We start from the raw sequence: 4913 nt of genomic DNA on the forward strand, positions 1-4913 counted from the left end.
CGGGGAAAACAGCAGATGTTTCTGTGCATTATTAAAACCGGAATTATGACTTTCAAACAGTCTATTACAGCAAATTGCATTTCTTCTGCAGATGATGCTTTTGGCTTCACTAATCTACCGGCAAAACTTTTTAAAAAAACTTCACTTTTGTATAGCATTGTGCAAGGATTAGTCCTGAGTATTATAACTGATAACTTTAAATCATTGCTATTATAATTAACAGTAATTTTTGCAGATTGAAATTTTCATTTGCTATGGTAGCAATTGTACAGGATTTAGAGTAAGTCTGTGTTTACCTGTGTAAATATGTATCTGAATACATACAGGGAATAATGTTTCTAGGAAAGCATGTGATATTTTTACATATAATATATATATATCATATACTAATGTGTATTTCTTGTGTATTTCAAGAACATATCTAGAGGTATTGATATGTACCTGTACTTTTGTGCATATGTACCTGAATACATACACACAAACATGTATCACATACATATTTGCAGAAAGATAAATGTAGCCAGAGGACCACACAGTGTTGTAACAGAAATGCTTAAAGGAAGGTGGGTGAAGTGAATGATAAATAGTAGATTAGCCCAAATTTCTGATGATCCTAACCTATAGTACAAGAAGAGCCTCTAGAGAGTAAGACAGTGAAAGTTGTGATTTACTTAGGGGTTTGTGTGTGTGTATGCTTGCACTTTTTTGTGACTACTCACTACTGCTAAAACTTAGGAGTTGCTTTAGTGGCCTTACTAATCACCTGAAGTGCATTAGGAATCTATGACTTTTAAATGGAGGGCATGGGATTTTCTGGAGAAGGTAGCAGCACACCCCCATCAGAGATCAACTGAAACTTCATTTTGTTTCCTTTCCTGTGCTTGGCGTTACAGAGAGTGGTTTTGAAAGAGTCGTCCTACACAGCTCTCCCTGCCTGAGCTCCTGTCAAGGGCCCGTCGCTGCCGCAAGCAGACAGGTCAGTGAAGCAGAAGCAAAAGCTATGCTTCACACTCATGGAGCTGTACCTCTTCACAGTACAATCTATTTAAGCTTTGTTGCTCATAACTGAGGATGGATTCAGATGGCACAGCTGCATCGTCTTTACACTGTAAACTCATTGTTTGGTTGTGTGAACTCTTCTCTCCTCCCTTGACAAGGGAAAAGGAGGGACGGACAAGAATCCCCCACAAACAAAATCCCTTCATTACGGGTGAGGAGATCTCAGGGCTCATTAGCAGCCTTGGGAACCAAGCGTGCTTGAACCTTGTGTACTTCATGACAATTAGTGTGGGGAATGTGGTGGCAGTGACAGGAATGCTACCTATAACCCCAATATGAACCACAGCAAAAAGGAAAGTTCAGCAAACAGAGGCAAGGTCCAGACTGCCCATCGGTATTTAGTCCTGCTTGCTCTGTGGGAAGAGCAGCAAGGCATCTGTTCCAGAGGTATGCTTAGAAATTAGGATACTTTTCCTCTTTGCACTAATGCATCCTTTCAGTCTGACAAGAAATCTGAGCATTTAAAAAAGGCACTGACCCCACCACAAAATTTGCTTTCCTGTGTCTTCTGTGATGCTGATCTTACTTGAAATAAAGTTCTGTTTGCCAAAGACTAATTCATTTATAACTATCCATCAGCTGCCATAATTGCATGGTGCATCTGGTCAAAATTAAAGGCCTGGCAATGTGATATAAGCAAGAAGACAACTCCCCTCCTCTCTCCTCAGCCATAGCCACACAGGACAGAAAAGATTAAAGCCTTTTCTACAAATGAAGACCAGTTTGTCTTTCCTCCTCTTCACTTTCTGTACCACAGAAGTCCCAAAAGATCAAAATCTCATTCACATTGTTTGAATCCCTTCCACACCACAACTGTGTACTTCATCATCCACTTATCCTGCAGGCTGAATGCTGCGCTAGAAATAAGAGAACAGGATTTGGGGTTGGCAGGAGACAATATTTTAAAAAGGCAAACTAATGATTGCTCATCTATCGGCAGTCCAGTGAAAACCTGCCAACCTTTTGGGCTTGTTTCTTAGGACCGTATCTGGGATACGGGGCTTTCCTCTATGCTGTCCTTTCTGTACAAAATCCCCCCTGTTCCTTCGTGTTCCAAAAGGTTTCATTCAGTTTCCTTCTTAAAGCACTTTTGTTTTTAACCAAAGGGTTTTTTTGAGGGTACTTATATAAAAGTGAGGTATAGTTAAACAGAAAAAAAACAGCAGAAAAACATTTGCATCGCTGCCTCATGGTAAGATATTTGAATCACTGTCATGGCTCTACATCAATACCACTGTCTCAATTGATGACTAATTCTGATCTATCTGACCTGAATGAGCAGCAGCTTAGCCCTGACTAATGCTATTCAGTATGGGCAAGGGTGTCAAAATCTGATCTTAGACTGTAAATGTCCTGGAATAAGAGCCTATCTTCCAAGGTAATCAAATCTGAGCACGTTGACAGAAAGCAAAAAAATGACATTTCCCTGTTTTCTTTTGCAGTTCCCAATAATTCAAAACACACTGCATCTGGGACTGAATAATGAACCCTTTAAGAGGCACTGAAGAGGGGCTGCATTTTCTGGGCATTCCAATGATTACTCTTTAATCGACTGCAATTCTGCTTTTACTTTTAGGTTGGTGCCTGAAGTACAGAGTATGCTGCTGATTCAGCTGCAAAATCTTTCAAACTCACTGGCCCTTGCCTTAAAGTTTCATATTCAATATTATTTTTTTTTCTTGAGAGTGGTAGAGAATCCATAGCTACAGTAAACTGGAAGATTAGGTAGAAACTCAATATGCATGGTATATATATGCACATGTTTCTATTCCATATTCAACATGGCCCATAAATTGAAAGCCACATAGAAAGTCTCCGAACATAGAAAGGAAAGAAGGAACTTTGAGTACATAATTTTGTATTCACAACAATATGGAATTACTGGCAGAAAATTATACTGTTACCAAAATGTTATTGAAAAGAGAAGTATTATTTTTCTGTCCACAAGAGGTGGTTTTAAGAACAGATATAAAAGTAAAAGCAGTTGTCAAAAGATAAGTGTTATTTGAAAAACAAAAATATACTTAAATATCTTTGGAGCCGACATCTACCTGTCATGTAATGATTACTTATGCAATATGTGGTAATCCACTAAATTAAATCCCAATCTCAATGTAGTTTGTGGCAAGACTTCTACTAACCCTAGTGGAATTAGCATCTTTGTGTCTTTTGTTTTAAGCGTGACATATTTTCCAGGTGGTATTACTGCCTTCAGTTGCACAGAAGTGCACCTAACATTTTTCAGAAGTAAAGAGACATGAAAGACATCAAAACTAAAGCTGAACTAGATAAATTTCAGTATGTTAAATACCAGTAGAGCTGAACAGATAAAAAAATCTGTCAAGATGTTTCATAACTGGAGGCAATGCTATGCTGCAAAATTGCTGTATTATACCTTCCATTTGTTTTATACTTGAAAAATTATGGATCAGTGATACTACCAAAGTCCAGAAGACTGTTACCACTGATCTCAATGAGACCCTTGTAACCAAAGCCCCAAAACACATTTCCTTAGAAGGATATAAAATATGCAGCTCATCACTCTTTGAAACATTACTGTTTACAGGAAAATTTGATGATTTGGTGACCCTGAAATCAGCCCAGGGCTGACTGAAGGCTGACCCCTGATTTTTCATTGCTAGGAGTGCCAGTGTTATGGATGATCCCTATGCTTTAAGTACAGAAAGAAGTATATAGAAGCAGCAGGATAAAAATAACAAAGTGTTGGTGGGGGGAAGACTTCCATGAACCAGAACAGTAAACACTTCTGCACAGGAAGCAACAGACTTCTTTCTTCTGAAGAAATCACGTGCCATTATAAAGATATTGCAAATCACACGTTGCTATGTGGAGCTGTTCTGTTCTCATGGCCCTATATGGCTCCTGTACGCAGACTAGCACTCTTTCTGCACCCAAATGAAATCAGAAAACTGCAATTAATGTCCAAAACAATTATCCTGCTAATCTACTTGGGAAAAAGACAAACATCCAGCATTAACACCACAGGACTTGGTGATGCTACAGTAATAAAATACTTTAAAGTTGGATCTTGATAGGACATTTCAGCCTTACTAGTTATACTCACCAGCAAAACAACTGATGAACTGACATTGCCTTCACATTTATCTGTTTTTCATTGATGTTAACTAGATGATCAATAAAATCAATAATTCTTTACAGTTGTTGTATTAACAAAGTAATTATAGTGTGATACTGCCAAAGAACATTCTTCACCTTAACTCAGTACATTCAAGCTAAAACATCATATTTCTAAAGTGTTAACATAATGTCTCAGGTAAAATGAATAAAATATAAAACTACACTTAAAAACAAATGTGTCAAAAATTCCAGTATACTGAGGTCATTTTTTTGTCAGTAAAACACTACAGAATTCTCCCCATGCAGAATAAATCACTAGCTATCAGAATAAAGTTAGCAGGCAATGTTCTAGTGTGCCACGTGTTGCCTCCTGGTCCTTTTCTATTTCAGCTGCGCCTACAGCCTCCAGGGAAGGTGAGAAGAGTCTACCAGGAGGGAAAAAGCAGTGGAAGAAAAAAGCTTTGCTTTCCACTCTAGTAAAGGTGGAGGTCTTAGTACGAATTAAAGCTGTTTCAGTGAACTTTTAAATTGTAGTGAACTCAGTGACATTGAAGGAGGGAAACAGAGCTGCAGGCCATGCTGCAAATTTTAAGCATCTCAGTAACAAATAGCACTGGGTAAAAGAGCTGGACTTGTGCCATGTTCCAGAATTCCTTGATGTGTTACCTCTATGGCAAAATCACAGTTTGTCGCGTTTTGGTGATTTATGACCAAAATACACCCAAGCAGGTTCGAATAGCATTTTTCCTAATAAT

Source organism: Pterocles gutturalis, unplaced genomic scaffold, assembly GCF_000699245.1.
Source record: "Pterocles gutturalis isolate BGI_N339 unplaced genomic scaffold, ASM69924v1 scaffold22505, whole genome shotgun sequence".
Lineage (NCBI taxonomy): Eukaryota > Metazoa > Chordata > Aves > Pterocliformes > Pteroclidae > Pterocles > Pterocles gutturalis.